Raw genomic sequence first — 21,254 nt, 5'->3', positions numbered from 1 at the left:
GAAAGAACGAACTGTGGACAACAGAGATAGGGAAAGTAATACGTTGTGCAGCTACGGGAGCGCTACAGCCCCGTCAAGTGGTAGACAGAGAAAAGTATTTCCACTGACCATGCGCCCTCAGTTGCTGATGTAGTCTGCTGCCTTCCCGTCACCCGTCTCTCACGTGTGTTCTCAACACGGCGGCCTCACCAATGAGTCTATTGGGAGATTTGAAAGATATGTTACCCCCATGAGTCCCAGTCGATCAGTAGCGCAACTGAAGTGGTGGGAGTCAACGTGTTTAGGACACACATTACAATAAAGCTAGTAGCAGTTATTCAGTGTGTGCGCTACTGGCCATTAAAATTGCTACACCACAAAGATGACGTGCTACAGACGCGAATTTTATCCGACAGGAACAAGATGCTGTGATATGCAAATGATCAGCTTTTCAGAGCATTCACACAAGGTTGGCGCCGGTGGCGACACCTACAACGTGCTGACATGAGGAAAGTTTCCAACCGATTTCTCATACACAAACAGAAGTTGACCGGCGTTACCTGGTGAAACGTTGTTGTGATGCCTCGTATAAGGAGGAGAAATGCGTACCACCACGTTTCCGACTTTGATAAAGGTCGGATTGTAGCCTATCGCGATTGCGGTTTATCGTATCGCGTTGGTCGACATCCAATGACTGTTAGCAGAATATGGAATCGGTGGGTTCCGGAGGGTAATACGGAACGCCGTGCTGGATCCCAACGGCTTCGTATCACTAGCAGTCGAGATGACAGGCATCTTATCCGCATGGCTGTAACGGATCGTGCAGCCACATCTCGATCCTGAGTCAACAGATGGGGACGTCTGCAAGACATCAACCATCTGCACGAACAATTCGACGACGTTTGCAGCAGCATGGACTATCAGCTCGGAGACCGTGGCTGCGGTTGCCCTTGACGCTGCATCACAGACAGGAGCGCCTGCGATGGTGTACTCAAAGACGAACGTGGGTGCACGAACGGCAAAACGTCATTTTTTCGGATGAATCCAGGTTCTGTTTACAGTATCATGATGTTCGCATCCGTGTTCGGCGACATCGCGGTGAACGCACATTGTATTCGTCATCGCCATACTGGCGTATCACCCGGCGTGATGGTATGGGGTGCCATTGGTTACACGTCTCGGTCACCTCTTGTTCGCATTGACAGCACTTTGAACAGTGGACGTTACATTTCAGATGTGTTACGACCCGTGGCTCTACCCTTCATTCGATCCCTGCAAAACCCTACATTTCAGCAGGATAATGCACGACCGCATGTTGCAGGTTCTGTACGGGCCTTTCTGGATACAGAAAATGTTCGACTGCTGCCCTGGCTAGCACATTCTCCAGATCTCTCACCAATTGAAAACGTCTGGTCAATGGTGGCCGAGCAACTGGCTCGTCACAATACGCCAGTCACTATTCTTGATGAACCGTGGTATCGTGTTGAAGCTGCATGGGCAGCTGTACCTGTACACGCCATCCAAGCTCTGTTTGACTCAATGTCCAGGCGTATCAAGGCCGTTATTACGGCGTGAGGTGGTTGTTCTGGATACTAATTTCTCAGGATCTATGCACCCAAATTGCGTTAAAATGTAATCACATGTCAGTTCTAGTATAATATATTTGTCCAATGAATACCCGTTTATCATCTGCATTTCTTCTTGGTGTAGCAATTTTAATGGCCAGTAGTGTAGCTTATTTTATACATCAGGAATCGAGGCTAGTAAATTTTCTGCAGGCAGAGGAGAGCAAAAGTCATATCTGATGTCACGATCGCTTCGGAGGTTAAGTGCATCTGACATTCTTATGCTTTGTTTCATGGGCGTCCATAAAGACTGATCCAGAAGATGAAGAGGGACATGAGACAGGATCACCATGATAAAGTAAGGGAAATCAGAGCTCGTACGGAAAAATATAGGCGTTCTTTCCGCGCGCTGTACCAGTTTGGAATAGCAGAGAATTGTGAAGGTGGTTCTATGAACCCTCTGCCAGGCACTTAAATATGATTTGCAGAGTATCCATGTAGGTGTAGATGTAGATGCAGAAGCTGCCGTTTTTAAATACATGTGTGAAAGAAAGAATGGTAAATATTAGGGGATATCACAGGAACGATTAATCGAAGCAAGAAGTCCAGCACACATGGCCTCTAAAATCAACACCTTAAGAGCCGTGAGCTCTTCTTCACCTTCCACACTATGAAACAAAAGTCTTCTACTGCAAATCTTTGCTTTCCATATTTTGGGAGGAGGGAGTATGAACGAAAACAAGAAAAACTGTCTAGCGCACATAGGCTCTAAAATGCATCCCTTAAGAACTATGAGTACTAGTTCGGTAGGAGAGATTTGTTTCACAGTTTAAGATATGCATCTTAGAGTCCATGTTTACTGGACCTTTTCTTTTAGTTCAAACTACGCCTTTTCAAAATATGGAATGCAAAGGACTTGCAGCAGAAGACATTTGTTTCACAACTTCAAAGATGAGGAAGTGCTGATATCTCTCAAGGTACGCATTTTAGAGCTCATGTTTACTACATATTTTTGCCTCGAATGATAGTTCCTGTCATAACTCTGAATTCTGCCCATTCCTCCTAGGACATCCTGCATATAAGTTGCTCAGCTACGAGATGTGTCATCCCACATGAACTAAATTTCATAGGTAACACAAAAAAGCTTATTTCGTCCCAGACAGTTGAAGTGTATGAGAATTCTGTAATGAACAATAACTCTGTAATCCGCAATTCAGAGGTTGAAGGGGGGGGGGGCGAGGGGAGGGGGGAGCGGTAGATACACGCACCTCCTGCCCTCCTGCCACGCTCCACGCGTCTCCCTCCCCGATGTCCATGCTTCCTTCGACACAGTATACACTTCGATTTTTCAGCAGCCACCAAAACCACCAGGATTCAATTTTGTTCAGCAGTTTAGGAAACTGTTGTTGTAGCACCTCCCTCGGTCTAACGAACGAAGTAATATGAATAGCCGTGTCGCAGTGACATTATCGAGGTGTCATTTCAAAATTGGATTCTTCCAGGTGAAACATGAACGTACGCTGTGTTTTAAGCGCACAAATCTTGCTGTGATGGCCGTTTCTCAGAAAACGTATTCGTTTAGGTAAAATCATTGCACTGTCGCATGAAACCAAAAGATAGCAGGAAACTCGCTGGAACGTTGCGATAAGGACTGCTCTGTCACTGGACTGATAAGCGTTCTCCAAACACGAATTTCCGAAAACATGTAAGGTAGATGTTAGATCACATGACGAGGCTCCAAATCCTGCTCTTTGCAAACACAAGGACTACAGTTTACTGCTGTCTCATTTCATTCGAACAAGTTGTTTTTGTAGGCTACGCCGCTTATCAGAGGAGATAGTGCGTCGCTTTTTATGGGAGCGTATGAGGTCGACCCTGAACACCGTTTACTGCACTGGTGGCCGCCCCTCCCCCTCCCCCCCCTTCCACGGACTTTCCTCAGGCCATTACTCCCCTTCCCTCCCCCCCCTCCCCTCCCCCAACCCTAGAGCATCGCTTCATGTAACAGCCAGTCTCTGCGCTCACTGTCGACAGAAGTGCCTCTCAGGAAAGCGCTGGCAGCCCTCTGCTGTTGCCACACCTACGCTGGTGAGTGCTAACGTCGTAAGCTTCTGCTATCACCGATACTGTTCGCAACGAACCATTTCTTGATCGTCGGTGTGGTAAAGTACAGTTGTACAATGAACCGTTAAACATCTAAATCCTTGACAATACCGGATCTGAAAGTCCGTAACAACACGTTATTCGTACTTTTAATACAACGATGAACTTAACTTGTTAAAGCAGAACCTTTGAGATATGGCAATATGCTTTATGCCGGCTGAGTCAGCAATGAGTGTCGTATTAAGTGGCCATATTCCAACACCTGTACTACCAAGATTCGCAAAACTGTATTGTAAGTGTACGGTTATGCTACAAGACACGTTCAGTAACCATTGAGAAAAAGGCAACAGGAAATTATTATTCAATAACGATTAGCTTTTTCACTGTTTCACATAATCTCCACCAACAGCTAGACATATATCTGATCGCTCCGTGAAGTAATTCCAACGCTGAATAATTCTTGCCCTTGGTAGCTGCACAGGGGCAGCGCATATTTCGCACAGAATGCGTAACCTGGTATTGTCTTCGAGCTTGATACAATGCTGAAAATCCTTCCATCTCGAACATATTGTACAAGAAAAAAGCATTTCATAAATGACTAAATGCACAGTTCTAACAAAAACGTTATGCAAATGAACAATCGTCAACGATTTTTATACGTCTGTCTTCGCAAATGTGATAAGCTAATTAACCCGTGCGATATATCATAATGGCATGGGACAAGTCAGTTTATAGTTTTTAAGTCAATTAGTACTTAATTCAACTGTCGACAGTGCGGTGAGCTGAAGCTGTGAGTTATATGCTTGTTCCCAAGTGGCATGAATTCTGATCTGAAGTTATGTTTGGAGTAGCGAAAATGATTGACACAAAAATTGTAATATTGCGAGCTGAGCCGGTGTTCTTGGTTCTTACCTTATATATTTGTGCCGTTTTCTGTACCCTTCGATCTACGATAGCAGTTTACTGGTGGTAGAGGATTTACAGAGAGGCCAGGTACACACCAGGTTCTATGATACAGCTTTTATCGACGAACACAATCAATTTGTTCCGTCTAAGCTACACTACCAAGTTACACGCCTGTTTACCCGGCACGCGACGTGTACTTTTATCACATGGTAAAAATAAGAAATAAACGGAGAGAGTTCGAAATCACAGAAATCCGAACGAGTAAGAAAATTATAAAATGAGGCAGACTCAATCACAGCCCATGTCCTAATAGCATGAATTTTAAGGCAGTACTGCTATATCATTGCTTTCTATCATAGTTAACCATAGGAAAATTGGATAGAAATTCTCCGATTTCCATTTGCAAACCGTAAAAGTAACAAAAGCTGCAACATCCAAAAGTTGATGATCGAAAGGGAATTTCCAATAACATCGATGAGGTTTTGTTTTCAGTCAACGTTAATGCAGAAAAACTGTCAACCCAGGCCATTGTCATTCATTTGTCGCAGTAAGGCTTTATGTTGCCACTGGTTTTTAAGCCAAGTTTCACCATAACACTAGCGAAAGGCAGAACCGCAGAAGCATAAATTTACGTTACATAGGGTTATAAATCTTTATAGTGTGTAAATTATGCAGAAGAGAGATTGTAAACTGAAAGTTTTGAGGTAAGGATCCAGTGGTTAAATTACAGGATTTGAACAAAAATATGGGAACACCTCGAGAAATGCATGCTTGAACATAAATGCAGATGCTAGCCGAGCCCACAGGTTGCGCCGTTTTACTGGAGCACGAGCGGCGGCTGTGCAGTGTCCTCAGTATGTTTCACGTGTCAGCCGTCTTCTGTGTAGTTGTGAGTGCACCATGTCGCAGCTGAGTGAATTCAAACACGGGGAAATTTACTGGTGCTTGTTTGGTGGCCACTTCCGTTACCAGGGAGCCGAAGGTGTTTAGTTATACAAGAGGCTCAGTATGGAAGATTTATACCGCATGCTGGGAAACTGTAAAAACATCATCCCCTAAGTAACAACATGGAATAATTGCAAAAGTCTCTGCAGATCGGAATGTCTCACTCTCGCATCCCCTGAGTAAAACAACACTAAGGGAGCTCCGTAAGCGCGGAAGTGCAGGGCGGGCTGCAATTCCAAACCCACACTTCAGTTATCGCAATGACCGTAACAGGAAAACGTTGTGCCGAAGCCACAAAACCTGCCTGCCTTTCGCGGGCACGAGGATGAACTGCCGCGTCCCCCTGCCCACCGCTGTCACCAGACCTCAACATCGCTGAGCCCCCGTGGTCCACTGTCGAGAGGCGTGTGCGTGTTCGCCATCCACCTCCACCGTCGTGACCTGAACCTGCGACCATTTTGTAGGGAGAACGACAGGCGCACGGTCCTCTTCAAAACCATACCAGACTTGTGTTTATCCAGTCCTAGGCGACTACAAGCTGTTTCGAAAGCAAACAGGTTTTCTCCGCTGTATTAGGTATGGCAACGCGATGTGTTTCCACATATTTGTCCAACCCCTGCATGAATTTCAGGCCGAACGAGATCCTGAATAAGTGATGTGTGCGAAGCGCGTCTTTCCAGACACTTTTCACAATAAACAGCTGTCTCCCTCATTAACGTTAATGGCGCTCACTTGAAAAACAATCCACAATCGTCTGTTACACGCGCATAATGGAATTTATCACTATTTACTGGTCCTGGCTGATTGTTAAAGATGATATATTACTCGTTACTCGAATTTGCTTACATTCAGTTATTGTACGATGCGGCTGCGTGCATTTTCCGGAAACCCGGATGAATAAGCAGCGGAAAGTAAACAAAAAGATTAAACAGTATCCATCAGCTTTCCCGTGAAGTGTACTCTTCGACGAAAACAGTATGTAGAGCACTTCTGGAGCATCGTTACGCCCATGTCACAAACAACGCGTGGTTCGGCCAGATTATTTGGATCCAATAACTCAGTTCTGTAAACTTATTATATACTAATGGGTTCTTCGAGACTGGCAACCGTTACCTTTATCATTTGCTATGAGCTGAACTACCTATTACAAAGTGTAAATTACTTGTTTAAAAAAAAAATACTCGTTTCCAACCAGTAGTCCCTGTCTAAAACATTCAAGTTAGTCAACTTTACTACATGTGTAATATTGACACTAACGTTGCAGTCCATTAAAAAAAGGGGCATTTCAGAGAAAATTCGATTTCTGTAATGCACCCTTTTCACTGTTCTTATTAAGTACTGTCTTTAATAATAGTTGTTTATAACGCTTCTTAAAGCGAATTTCCTGATGTAAACTACAAATTGCCTTTTCACGACACCAGTCGCTTAAAAAAAATCGCACTGCCTGCAGGTCACACACGAGTATGGTAAAAAATAAACATCAACAATAATTTACATTTATCACCGCCACATCACTTCTCTCTCGTAATGAGAATGATGCAGTGTGAAAAAACGTGAAAAGAACTGAGAGCGCTACTTTAATCTCAACCGATAACTAATTGAAATTAGTGATGCATGGTCTTATAAGACTTCATTTGCTACTTCCTGCCTTTTTCTTCTAGACAAATTACGTCAACAGCGTGTCTCATTGTTACAGAGGCAGTTACACTCACGCATTGTAGCAGATACACTGACCAGGCAGACCATTGTGACCGCCGCTTTTTCCACCTTTGCGCGGATAACTGCGGCGACGCGTAGTGGCTTGCAAGCAGCGAAGCCTTGGTAGTTCGCTGGAGGGATCTGGCACCACATCTGCACACACGAGTCACCTAACTTCCGTAAATTCCGAGGAGGGGACGCTGACCTCTGACGACACGTTCAGTCACATCCCACATATGTTCGATCGTGTTCAGATCTGGCGAGTTGGGAGGGGGGGGGGGGGGCAGCAAATCAACTAGAATTCACCACCGTGTTCCTCAGACCACTCCATCGCTCTCCTGGCCTTGTGTCATGGGGCATTATTATGCTGAAAAATGCCACTGCCGCAGGGAAACATGATCGTCATGAAGGAGTGAACGTGCTCTGCAACCAGTGTACGATACTGCTTGGTCCTCATGGTGCCTTGCACGAGCTCCACTGGACCTATGGATGTCCACGTGAATGTTCCCCAGAGCACAGTGGAGTCGCCGCCAGCTTGTCTCCGTTCTTCAGTACAGGTGTGAAGGAACTGTTCCCCCAGAAGACGACGGATTCCCGCCCTCCCATCAGCATTATGAAGAAGGTATCGGAACTCATCAGAGACGTACAACGTTCTGCCACTGCGTCATCGTGCAGTGCCGATGGTCACGTGCCCATTTCAGTCGTAGTTGCCGATGTCGTGGTGTTGACATCAGTACATGCATGGGACGTCTGCAGCTGAGGCCAATTGTTAGGAGTATTCGGCGTACTGGGTGTTCGGGCACACTTGTATTCGGCCCAGCATTAAATCCCGATATTAGTTCCGCCACAGTTCGCCGCCTGTCCTGTTTCACCAGTCTGCCCAGCCTACGACGCCCGACGTCTGTAATGAGGGGCGGCCGCCCAACCGCACCACGTCAGGACGTGGTCTCGCCACGTGTTGGCAGATAACACTTTTATAGGCCAAGATAAGTTTAAAAACATAAGTTCTTGCCCTGTTGAGAATGGGCTTTCTGATCATGGCGCTCAGCTAGTTACAGTATATGACATAGCTCCATTCAGTAATTCAAAACTACCCTCCAAAGTAGTGCGTTCAATTAATGACTCAACAATTAGAAATTTCAGGGAAAATCTTCAGCAGTTAGACTGGGATGAGGTGTACAATGAACTTGACGCTAATTTAAAATATAACTTATATCATGATACACTTGTGAGAGAATTTGAAAACTGTTCCCCGAAGAAAGTAGTTAAATCTAATTATAAGAAACCATGTAAAAAATCTTGGCTTACTAAAGGAATAAAAATATCTTGTAACCATAAAAGGGAACTGTATCTAACAACAAAAAAGAGTAATGACCCAGAAACAGCCAAATATTATAAAAACTACTGTGCTACATTATGAAAGGTTATTAAAAAGTCCAGAAGCATGTGCATCATGTGTGAGATTAAAACCTCTGATAACAAAATCAAAATAATTTTGAATATTATTACAAGGGAGACAGAACAACCAAGAGTACAGGACGACGGCATTACCATCAAAGCGAATGGAAACATTACAAACAACAAGCCGGAAGTCGAAAACATTTTGAATAATCATTTTTTAAATGTTGTAGAGAAAATAGCATCTAAATGTTCATTAGAAGAAGCAAGGCAGTTAATGGAAGAGGCCTTACCCACACCATTTCATACAAATAAAATTCCACCCACCTCTCCTTCTGAAATTAGGAAGATAATAAACTCTCTCAAGAATGAAAGCTCACATGGAATTGATGGCATTTCCAGCAGGATAATAAAAGCTTGTTCCCAAGAGATAAGTGGGATTCATAGCCACATATGTAACAGCTCTCTGAAGCAGGGTATTTTCCCCGACAGAGTGAAGTATGCCACTGCATAAAAAAGGGAATACGTCTGATGTCAACAACTGCCTCCCAATCCCTTTTCTGACTGCCTTACCAAAATTCTTGAAAAAGTAGTGTATTGTACAGTAGCTTCACATCTTTGTAAAAATAAAGTTTTAACAAAATGTCAGTTTGCTTTCCAGAAAGGTTTTTCAACGGAAAGTGCTACATACACTTTCACTAATGAAATATGAAATGCTCTGAGTAACCGGAAGGCACCCATTGGGATTTTTTGTGATCTCTCAAAGGCTTTTGATTTTGTAAATCATGGAATACTTCTAGATAAGCTCAAGTACTGTGGTATGAATGGGACAGTGCTCAAATGGTTTAAATCATACCTAACTGGAAGAGTGCAGAAAGTTGAAATAAACAGTTCACATAATATGCAAAAAAACGTGATTTCTCAAACTGGGGAACAATGAAGAATGGGTTGCCGCAAGGTTCGGTCTTGGGTCCTCTGCTGTTCATAATATATATTAATGACTTGCCATTCTATATTCACGAAGATACAAAGCTGGTACTTTTTGCCGATGCTACAAGTATAGTTATCACACCCAACAGGCAAGAATTAACTGATGAAATTGTAGACGATGTTTTTCAGAAAATCATTAAATGGTTCTCTGCGAATAGGCTCTCATTAAACTTTGACAAAACACAGTATATACAGTTCCATGCAGTAAATGGAATGACACCATTAATAAATATAGACTTCGATCAGAAATCGCTGGCTAAGGTATAATATTCAAAATTTCTAGGTGTATGCACTGATGAGGGGTTGAACTGGAAAAAACAGACTGAGGATCTGCTGAAACGTTTGAGTTCAGCTGCTTATTCTATTAGGGTCATAGCAAATTAGCTTACCACGCCTATTTTCATTCTCTGCTTTCGTATGGCATCATATTCTGGGGTAACTCATCATTGAGTAAAAGAGTGTTCATTACACAAAAGCGTGTAATCAGAATAATTGCTAGAGCTCATCCAAGATCATCCTGGAGACATTTAAAGAGCTATGGATCTTCACTGTAGTCTCCCAATACATATATTCACTTATGAAATTTGTTATTAACAATCCGAATGAATTCAAAAGTAATAGCAGTGTATATGGCTACAACACTAGGAGAAAGGATGATCTTCACTACTCAAGGTTAAATCTAACTTTGGCTCAGAAGGGGGTAAATTATGCTGCCACAAAAGCCTTTGGTCACCTACATAATAGCATCTAAAGTCTGACAGATAGCCATATAGCATTTAAAAGGAAATTAAAAGAATTTGTGAATGGCAACTCCTTCTACTCATTAGATGAATTTTTGGATATAGTAACTGGGTAATTTCCCCACGCCCCACCCCAAAAAAATATTAAGTGTCATGTAATATTTTGTGTAATGTAATATCTTGTACAGACACCTTTTATTAACCTGACACGCTCCACATCATCACGAAGTGTCGTATTCATGATCTATGGAACAAGTACTAATCTAATCTAGTCTAATCTAATCTCCAGTCTGTTGAAGACACTCACCACAGCACTCCTCGAACGCCCGACAAGCCGCTCAGTTTCCTAAATTCTCGTGCAGGAACCTCTGGGCCATCACCATCTGCCCTCGGTCAAAGTCAGACAGATCGTGCACCTCCCCCATTCCACACGCGGAAAGCACGCTCAGTGATAGTGTATGCACGTTGCGTGTGTCTGGCTAGCAGTCATTCCTCGCCAGGTGATGCTGCTATCGCGTGGACGGGTTTATATCGATAGTAGGTCTGTGGTCATGATGTCCTGGTTAATCAGTGTATGCCTAACAAACTTGTGAAGTGGGGAAATACTCTTGGTCCAAAAACTTATTGATAGACAGCTACGAAAGGCAAGAGAAATTGTCTCGGATTCAAATGCCATGTTAATAACATAAACCAAAGAGAACAATAAGAAATTTTTTAACGAGTTACACAGTGAAATTCTACTAATCTCACGGAAAAAGCTAGAGATGTTCAAGTCTTAGATGAAATTAGCAAATGAGTCAAAGTCATGTGTCTATTTTCCATTGAAGTCAAAACTCTGCTGAATGTGGCTGTTGGAAGAACATTTTCTCCAATTCCCAACCCAAATTGATGTAACATTGAGAGAAGAGAAGACTCATTCAAATTAAACTGTATGTTCCTCCACCAGCTGGCAGCTGAAGGGTCGCAGGAAAGCGGCAAGTCCATATCATCTCCAACAGCACCGTTCATATTAACGCACTATAGTGTTTTAATCGACCCGTGGGTTGATTCATTCATTTCATTTCCGTGTCTGGCCAGCATTTCCAAAAAATAGCAGCTGCGATGGCTTTGTCATTTCCTTCATAAACATCTTGTATTGCCTGGGTTGAAGATAGCTTTATATTCCGCAATACATTTGTCACTGTAACTAATATTTTTATTTTGACTATTAATAACAACAGTTGGAGTGGTAGACTATGTTACATAAATTGTCCATTCCAGTTAACAACTCAAAATCTTCCTCACGTTCGGTCACAGCTACTACGAGGGCAAAATCCGGTGAAGCTTTGTGCATATGCGTCGTGAAGAGTCTCTTGTATGCCCATGTATTGCGTCACACCACACTTTTCAGTTCTGAGCGCACAGTGAGCACATAAAGATGCCCAGAAAATAGCGTCCCCTGCCAAGTGTGAAGTCCTGCTAAGGGCTTTCGCCTGATTTCAAGCAGCCCACATAATGTAACTCTCATGGGTTTCCTTCTTCTCACTTCTCGGTCACATACTGCAGGCTCAATGGAGATGCTCCTGCAACGTTTTACGAAGGGATGTGCTTGATAATCCACCAACAGCCAGGAGTTGGTTCCCTCTGTTCTTCATCTCCTCACTCACATGAACCGCTGCCTATGAGAAAAACATTTTGACACGACCAAGGAGCTGCAGTTCAATACAGAGAATTGGTGCAAATCACAGGCGGCTGCTTTCTATAAACAGGGTATAGGAAAGCTGGCACCACTCTACGACAGGTGTCTAAGTCAGAGAGGCGACTGCTTAGAGATAGCTGGAAGTGTTGCTAAATATTGCAAATAAAAGATTTTTGATTTTTCACTATGGTTTTCGTTTCCCGACTAATCGGAGGTTGGAAAAAAAGACGACCCTTGTACTTCATCTTAGTACTTTAGCAATGGTTTCTATTTCCTTTCGCATTTCTATTCGTCTTCCGTAAATTTCTTAATGTACACCGTGCAGGTTCCCTAAGAACAGCACTTAACAATGCCTCTTTGTGCGTATCCAGAAACACGCTAGCTGCAATCAGCGCTCTATGACTGTGGTTTACGTAAGTTCTTTAACAAGTTTTGCGAGCGCCAGTATACGGAAACAGGAGAAACTTAGATCCATAACTCTCGTGGAGAGAATACCTATGTTTTGATATTCAGCGTCAATGTCTCGCCTACAGCTGCTTCCCTCAATCATTACCAGTCCTGCCGTTCTGCATCGTCTATATCAACCCCTCCCTGGTCCTGGCATCCGTCCCTCCTATTGGATTTAACCATGTCTTTTCTATCCCTTCCCGATCTCAGAGGTGCCCTCTCCTTTCCCCTGCCCTTCATCTATCCCTCCCATTTCTTTCCTCCTCTTGAGATTGGCATGCCCCCCATCTTAGCTACATGCACCCGAATCCTGAGCTTTCGTAGTTATCTTCCTCCCACATTACACCAAACCTCCAAAATAGTTATAATCCCCAAAGGACCAATACACTTTCCCTCCCCTCATTATTGCTACCAAATTCTGGTACTTCCAATTCGGTGGTAGTGGAGTAAGCTGCAGTACTCGAAACTCATTGCGGTATTCCCGTTTCTGAGTGTCACTCGACGTTTTCTCGTGAGTTGTTTTAAGTATAATCAGTGATAAGCGTCTTTTAATATATTTTTAAAACAGCTGGTTACACTTAATAATTTTTTTCATAATGCGGGGCCACAGTCATAATATTTTTCTTTAGAGTCAGTACCGCCATTACACTGTTGTTTATTTACAGTGTTACATTCACACAATCATGATTTCGGCTTCAATGTGACATTATCAAGTGTTTTAAGTGTCATAAATTGCCTAAGATTGCATACTGCCGTATTTTAATACGACAGTATGCCATCTTAGGCAATTTATAACGACAGTATTTTAATACGACAGTATGCCATCTTAGGCAATTTATAACGACAGTATGCCATTTTAGGCAATTTATAATTCTTAAAACACTTGATAACGGCACTTTGAAGCCGAAATTATGATTGTGTAAGTGTAAATGTAACACTGTAAATAAACAACGTCTAATGGTGGTACTGACTTTAAAGATCTGTATACAACTCACCACAGGAGTTCCAAGATGGCCGCCGCCGAGTAAGAGACACCAAAAACCATTTCAAGAAAGTTAAGTGATTTAGACAGGAATATAATTTAGTTTAACGCCGATAACAAATTAAATACGTGCATTAGTGTATCGTTTAGTCTTGCCGTTAAAGGTTTGACTTTTCTTTGCGTATTTTTTCAGAAACACGAAAAGATCGTAACTTCGCGAAGTCGCGCTTAGGCTTAAATTTTGTAAACGTGTTTGTTTCTTGTTTCACGGTAATTTAACTAGTTTCTCGGTAACAAATAAGTAAACTACCGTAAATAGCGTATAACTTCATTGTTTTACTACATATTTCAGATAAACAGCGTAACTTTATATCAGAAACTTGCTTATATACATTTGTTTATAGGCCTAATTCTCGTAACGTTTTTGGAGAATCAAACTTAAAGTATCTCGTTTAATTGTCCTTTTTTTTCATTCCATCGAGTGAAATATATAATAAATAGCGTATACCTTCATTGTTTTGATTTTCGGTAATTTAATTGATTTATTCTAGCTAAAGTATTATTTTTGCCATGAGTGAGAAGTGCCTGACTTGCCGTAGAATTGTTAGTTCCGGGGTTTGGTGTGATGGATGCAGTAGTTTTTTTCACTGGGGGGACTGCAGTGGCGTGGGTGTCGGGAAAGTGGATCAGGCTCATCAGTGGTTATGTAGGATTTGCAGCAGAGATAGGAAGATAGTGGAACAGGAGGGGGAAATTGCTGCCCTTCAGGCTGAGCTAGACCAGGCTAGGGAAGATCTGGACAGGTTAAGGAGGGAGATGGGCAAAGAGAGGTGGGAAGTGGCAACAGGTAGCAGAAGGAACAGGCCTAGAACTAAGTCTGACAGTTTTGTGGTGAATGTCAAAAATACGTTTGACCTGTTGCTTCAGTTAGAAACTGATGAGCCTCAAGCAGAGGTAGGTGTAGACAGGACACAACAAGCTTTCAATAGGAAATTGAAAAAGAATGTAGGAAAGTCATCGAAAAGGAAGAACGTTTTGTTGTTAGGCAGTTCTCATGCCAGAGGTGTAGGCCAACTTCTGCAGGAGGAATTAGGACCAGAATACCGGGTCACAAATTTTTTCAAACCAAGTGCTAGTCTGGATCAGGTGACAGAGGATTGAGGTTCACTCTGTAAAGGATTTACCGGGGAAGACACCGTGGTTATTGTGGGAGGGCCACGGAACAGCATCGACGGAGATCCTGGGTACAGTATAGAGTGTGACCTGGTAAAGATTGCGTCGGCATCGAGACACACCAATGTTGAGTTTGTATCTGTCCCGAGACGCCATGACCGGCCTCATTTGAACTCTTCTGTTGGGAGAGTTAATTTGGAGTTGGAACGGCTGCTTGGGTCGGGTGCGGGGGCTCATATTGGTGTGGTTCCTGTTGATTCTCTCAGTAGGTGGGACTATACCAGGCACAGCCTACATCTCAACAGGAAAGGGAAGGGGAAACTGGCTGGGGTAATAGCAGGAAATTTAAGGGGGGGAGGCACTGCCATGAATGGTAAAATACCAGTGGTTACAGGTGTTGGAGCAGCACCTTTTTTAGGATAGGTAAGACAGAAAGATGTCAAGTTCTACGAGAGGTCAGGATTGAAACAAATCTTTAGTTTAGGAAAGACATTAAACAGCACAATTCTAGCACATTGGATCACCAATCACAGCTGTCAATTATAAATTTTCACCAATCACCAGAAATTTTATCTCCACCAAGTTGTATCTCAGTCCTAGGTAACTGCATTGATGAATTAAAGTCACCCAACCCAGTTGACATAATCTGCCTCTCTGAACACCATGTGACCACTGGTATAGCAACTAGGCCTACGCACAATGAGAAACTCAGACAGGAGAGTACTGCAAATGTTAGAATAAGGAAAGGTTCTCATAAAAGTAGAATTAAAAATAATGTAAGTATATTTCATCAAAATATTGGGAGTTTAAAGAATAAAATAGATGAGCTTCTGGTTTGTTTAGAAGATTTAGAAGCTGAGGATGAAATAGATATACTATGCCTGTCTGAGCATCACATTGTTACTGATATGGATAAGGTAAATGTAAGTGGATATAAGCTCTCTGCACATGTAATGAGAGAAAATATGGAGAAAGGAGGAGCTGCCATATATGTCAAAAGTTATCATTGTGCAAAAAGTATAGAAACAAAAAAGTTTTGTGTAGAGAAACATATAGAAGCATGTGCCTGTGAGCTTAAATTAAATAAAGGCACATTTATAATTGTAACTGTATATAGGTCCCCATCAGGAAATTTTCATCTACTACTGAAAAATTTGGACTCCTTGTTGTGCTATCTGTCAGACAGGGGGAACAAATTATTATTTGTGGGGACTTCAATGTAGATTCTCTGAAAGAGGGTAATTGGAAAAATGACCTTGAAGTATTACTCGGTTCTTTCAATTTGACACCCATTATTGATTTTCCTAGTCGGGTGGTAAAGGATGGCAGCTCACTGATAGATAACTCTTTATAGACCAAGGTAAGTTTAACCAGATAAATGCTCAGCCTGTTGAGAATGGTCTTTCTGATCAATGGTGCACAGCTAGTTACAATATATGACATAGCTCCATTCAGCAATGCTAAACAGTCCTCCAAAGTAGTACATTCAGTCAACGATTTAACAATTGCAAATTTCAGGGAAAGCCTACAGCAGTTAGACTGGGAAGAGGTGTACTGTGAACCTGACGCCAATTTAAAATATAATTTATTTCATGACGTTTTTGTAAATGCATTTGGAAACTGCTTCCCCAAGGAAATAGTTAAATATACTCGTAAGAAACCTTGTAACAAACCATGGCTTACTAAGGATATAAAAATATCTTGTAACCGGAAAAGGGAAATGTATCTGACAGCAAGAAAGAGTAGTGACCCAGAAACTATCAAACATTATAAAAACTACTGTGTTATATTAAGAAAAGTTATTAAAAAATCCAGAAGTATGTGTATCATGTCTGAAATCAGCAACTCTGATAATAAAATTAAAACAATTTGGAATATTATTAAAAGAGAAACAGGTCAACCAAGAGTAGAGGAAGACAGTATTACCATCAAATTGAATGAAAACTTTATGAACAAAAAGTCAGAAGTTGAAAATATTTTTAATAATCATTTTCTAAATGTTGTGGATATAGTAGGATCCAGGTGTTCATTAGAAGATGCTAGGCTGTTAATGGAAGAGGCCATACCAATGCAATTTCATACAGTTGAAATCTCACTCCCTCTGAAATTAGGAAAATAATAAACTTGCTTAAAAGCAAAAACTCACATGGAATTGATGGCATTTCCAGCACAATACTAAAAGCTTGTTCTCAACAGATAAGTAAGATTCTCAGCCACCTGTGTAATAGCTCTCTGAAACAGGGCATTTTCCCTGATAGACTGAAATATGCTATTGTTATACCTTTGCATAAAAAGGGGGATAGATCTGATGTCAACAATTACCGTCCAATCTCCCTTCTAACAGCTTTATACAAAAAATTTTGAGAAAGTAATGTATTCAAGAGTAGCATCACATATCTGTAAAAATGAAGTACTAACAAAATGTCAGTTTGGTTTCCAGAAAGGATTTTCAACAGAAAATGCCATATATGCTTTCACCAATCAAATTTTGAATGATCTGAATAACCGAACACCACCCATTGGGATTTTTTGTGATCTCTCAAAGGCTTTTGATTGTGTAAATCATGAAATTCTGCTAGACAAGCTCAAGTATTGTGGCATGAGTGGGACAGTGCACAAATGGTTTAATTTGTACCTAACTGGAAGAGTGCAGAAAGTTGAAATAAGCAGTTCTCATAATATGCAAAGATCAGCACATTCCTCAAACTGGGGAACTATCAAGAATGGGGTTCCACAAGGGTCAGTCTTGGGTCCTTTGTTGTTCTTAATGTATATTAATGACTTGCCATTCTATATTCATGAAGAGGCAAAGTTAGTTCTCTTTGCTGATGATACAAGTATAGTAATCACACCTGACAAACAAGAATTAACTGATGAAATTGTCAATACTGTCTTTCAGAAAATTACTAAGTGGTTCATTGTAAACGGACTCTCACTGAATTTTGACAAGACACAGTACATACAGTTCTGTACAGTGAATGGTATGACACCATTAATAAATATAGACAATAATCAGAAGAATATAGCTAAGGTAGAATATTCCAAATTTTTAAGTGTGTCCATTGATGAGAGATTAAATTGGAAGAAACACATTGATGATCTGCTGAAACGTTTGAGTTCAGCTACTTATGCAATAAGGGTCATTGCAAATTTTGGTGATAAACATCTTAGTAAATTAGCTTACTACGCCTATTTTCACTCATTGCTTTCATGTGGCATCACATTTTGGGGTAATTCATCACTGAGGAATAAATTATTTAATGCACAAAAGCGTGTAATCAGAATAATAGCTAGAGTCCACCCAAGATCATCCTGCAGACATTTATTTAAGGATCTAGGGATATTCACAGTAGCTTCTCAGTATATATACTCTCTTATGAAATTTGTTATTAACAACCAAACCCAATTCAAAAGTAATAGCAGTGTGCATAACTACAACACTAGGAGAAAGGATGATCTTCACTATTCAAGATTAAATCTAACTTTGGGACAGAAAGGGGTGAATTATACTGGCACTAAAGTCTTTGGTCACTTACCAAATAGTATCAAAAGTCTGACAGATAACCAACAAGTATTTAAGAAGAAATTAAAAGAATTTCTGAATGACAACACCTTCTACTCCATAGAGGAATTTTTAGATGTAAATTAAGAGAAAAAGAAAAAAACAAAAAAAATATTTAAAAAACTAAAAATAAAAAATAAAAAAATAAAAATAAAAAATAAAAATAAAAAATAAAAAAATAAAAAACACAAAACATAAAAAGTTGTTATATTAACTTATGTACGTTGTTAAATTAACTTAATTATGTCATGTACTGGAAAATTTGACTCGTTCCACATCATTACGAAATATCATATTCATGATCCATGGAACTAGTATTAATCTACTCTAATCTAATCTAATCTAATCACAGCCGGCCATAGTGGCCGAGCGGTTCTAGGCGCTAGAGTCTGGAACCGCGCGACCACTACGGTCGCAGGTTCGAATCCTGCCTCGGGCATGGATGTTTGTGATGTCCTTAGGTTAGTTAGGTTTAATTAGTTCTAAGTTCTAGGGGATTGATGAACTCAGAAGTTAAGTCCCATAGTGCTGAGAGCCATTTGAACCACCTCACCATTTTGAAAATTTTTTCCGTTATTGTGTCTCTTAAACTTCTTTGGCTGAAGAGTGGAGTATTTTTCCACAGGCAGCTCACACTTGCCCTTCTGGGATGAGGCAATGGTATGATAACAAGGGAACGAAAAAAATGTCTACGGCTGCAGATCCTCGGGTCCTGTTCATGTCTGAGATATCTTTCCTTTTACAGTTAACGAGTAAATTAAATACTTGGTTCAGTTTATATATACCTGTTTTGTCATCACTTTGAACCAACACCAGACATTACCACTGACACTGCATCAAATATTGGGTGGCTCAGAGAAATGGGAATATTTGAAGCCGATGCTGGCGTCAGCATAGATTTCAATAAATGGGGCTAAAATGCCAAACTGCCGAATAATAATGGATATTTAGTTGTAGTCGAGTACTGGAGCGGCGCGGACCGTTCTATTTTCTTGAGTGACAGTGTGACAGCTGCAAAAAGCGTGTTTCGTCGCCTCTATAAGATCTCGGCCTGTGGTCAAGTTCCTTCTGCACACACGATCAAAACGCGGGTTCGTAACTTGGCAGAGAATCTCTGTATATCCATCTCTTCAGAGATGGTTGCGGGACTCGACTTTTCGATACAGGATGTCAAATTAAACCTTCCAGCCGTATAGTTTCCAAACCTATTTTATTTGGCTACCAGTTTCAGCGATTTACTGCGCCATCTTCAGGCCCCTGACCAACGTAGGAAGATTCCACCTCGGTTGTGATCAAAACGGGGGGCCACCAATACAGGTGTTACAAGATTTCTGCTCGTTACAGCGGCTGTTCAGGCTGCAGGCAGATGATGGTTGCAGGTATCGCTATAGCAAGCAGACATCTGCTAATAGCAGGACTGCTGAATCGAGGTGGAATCTTCCTACACGTCGGTCACGGGCCTGAAGATGGCGTAGCAAATCGGTGAAACTGGTAGCCAAATAAAATAAGTTTGGAAACTAGACGGCTGAAAGATGTTTAATTCGACATCCCTCTTTGAAAAGAATGGATCGGCTCTGAAAAATAAAGCCTACAAGATTCTTATTTTCCGTTCGTAGCTCGGAAGTCATTGATGCTGCGCAGGATGCAACGGTAAGGAGTCGTCTTTCGGTGTGAAAATTGCCTCGTCATCGGGGTTCTGACGCCGGAGAGCGCGAAGTATACTCCACAATCTTCAGATTCATCCCAATGAGCATTTGTTGCACGTACAATTCTGTGAAATTCTCTTGGTTAAAATAATTGAGGATGCTAACTTTACCGAAAGTTTTTGGATGTCAAATGAAGCCGTTTTCACCTAACTACATCAGCGAAAAAAAAGAACATGCGTTACTGGACACAAAACTGCGCTTCACAAGCTTCGGTTAAGCGGTGCTAAAGTTACTGTACGGTGTGCAGTGTCGTGTCGTGGGGTGATGCTTCTTGACTTCTTTGACGGTGAAGAAGGTCCCACTGTCAGTGTAACGTCTCCATGTTATCTGAATATCAGAGAGAAATTGTTGGCCCAAGGCTCCATTCTCTCCCAGATATTGATATTCAGCACACATGGTCTGAACTGGATAGAGCCACATCACACAGTGGCAGACTGTTCACGTACGCAGTGAAACTTTGTTTGGGGATCGCATAATTTCAGGAAATGCTAACATCGGTTGGCCGCCATGATTTCCAGACCTCTCTGTGTGTGATAGCTTTCTATGGGAAAAAAAACCTTACTCCGCTCAACACTCACATTGAGGAAAACATCGCCAACATCGCAGAGAATCCATTGCGTCGCATTGTTTGAAATCTCCAGCGACTTCTGAATGTTTATGGTGAAATGAGCAGCACTTAATGACGTAATTTTGAAACGTGTTACATAATAAAATTTCCACTCTTGTGCAAAATACATTTCAGCATCAAATACAGTTTTGTAAGTATCGTTCATGTTTGCTAATTGTTTAAAATTATCCAGTTTCTCTGCGCCAGTCTGTATAAGCAAGGCTGAAAGAAGTGTTATCAGTTTAAGAGTTGTCTTACGCAACTATTCTAGTTACATACACCGCACACATCGTGTTTCAACATACGCATATTGACTCCGGCTGAGGCAGGCTATTTTGCAGCCACTGTGGCTCATCACGTCACAGTTCGTGCTTTATAGAGGCTGTACATAACAACGACAACATGAGAAATTCGTCAGCTAATACTTACTACATCATTATCTTATGCTAAGGCTAATTTGCTATGTAATTTAGTGATTAATAGTAGAAAAGAGTATTCCTCATATACAGTGGCATTTCATTATTCATGGAAGTAATTGTCCAACATAGCGCAAATGTATCATAAACGAAAATTTTTCGATTTCATCCCCACCTGACCAGAATCAAATTTCACTACTAACCCATCTTTGGGGAATGTGATACAAGCACGGTGGCGCACCGCACATTTCGCTGCTGTTATTAACATTCCTGTTGGTATAGTTGCAGAACTGGAGGCAGCGAGCTGTACAGTCTTGCCAAGATTTACGAGATGATCCTGATGCACTCAATGGAGAGGC

At 41.5% G+C, this 21,254-nt stretch overlaps 1 protein-coding gene across 1 annotated transcript in view; it reads left to right on the top strand.

Moving 5' to 3' along the window:
* The first annotated feature begins 3,567 nt into the window (after positions 1–3,567).
* LOC124594879 (cytochrome P450 9e2-like) overlaps positions 3,568–21,254 on the top strand; it is an 86,965-nt gene continuing 69,278 nt past the window's right edge. The window contains exon 1 of the mRNA XM_047133351.1: positions 3,568–3,632. The gene's annotated coding sequence lies outside the window, so the exon portion shown is untranslated. The remainder of the gene's footprint in view (positions 3,633–21,254) is intronic.

Source organism: Schistocerca americana, chromosome 2 (assembly GCF_021461395.2).
Source record: "Schistocerca americana isolate TAMUIC-IGC-003095 chromosome 2, iqSchAmer2.1, whole genome shotgun sequence".
Lineage (NCBI taxonomy): Eukaryota > Metazoa > Arthropoda > Insecta > Orthoptera > Acrididae > Schistocerca > Schistocerca americana.
Note: the sequence above shows the minus strand (reverse complement) of the source record. Positions and strands in the feature narration are given on the sequence as shown.